Here is a 402-nt window from a genome sequence, read left to right on the forward strand (position 1 = left end):
CTTTGTGAAACCCGCGACCTAGAATATGGGGCTGACAGTCAAAGAATCTCAATCGGGGAGAAAATGAAGATGTAATCCACTTACCAGTGAGTGGGTCAATGATATTTTTTTATCAATTCACTACATGTATGCATTGACCATTGCGTCAGTAGGGGTATTAATAGCATTACCTAAATACTAATATTTTCAGGGATTCAATATATGATCATATAGACGCCCGGCATATGCATAAATTGTGATCAAATCAAGTAACCATAACCTTTTCTAGGTTCTCGCGTTATCATGTGCATGCCATTACCCACGCAGAGAATTGATAGGTGCCCTCCAACGTGCATCGTATTGAATCCGCTATCGATAAATCACGTGATAGTCAGTGGCAATAAAGGCGCTGGTACACCGCGA

The sequence above is a fragment of the Haliotis rufescens genome, unplaced genomic scaffold (assembly GCF_023055435.1).
Source record: "Haliotis rufescens isolate VD_foot unplaced genomic scaffold, xgHalRufe1.0.p SCAF_66, whole genome shotgun sequence".
NCBI classification, from domain to species: domain Eukaryota; kingdom Metazoa; phylum Mollusca; class Gastropoda; order Lepetellida; family Haliotidae; genus Haliotis; species Haliotis rufescens.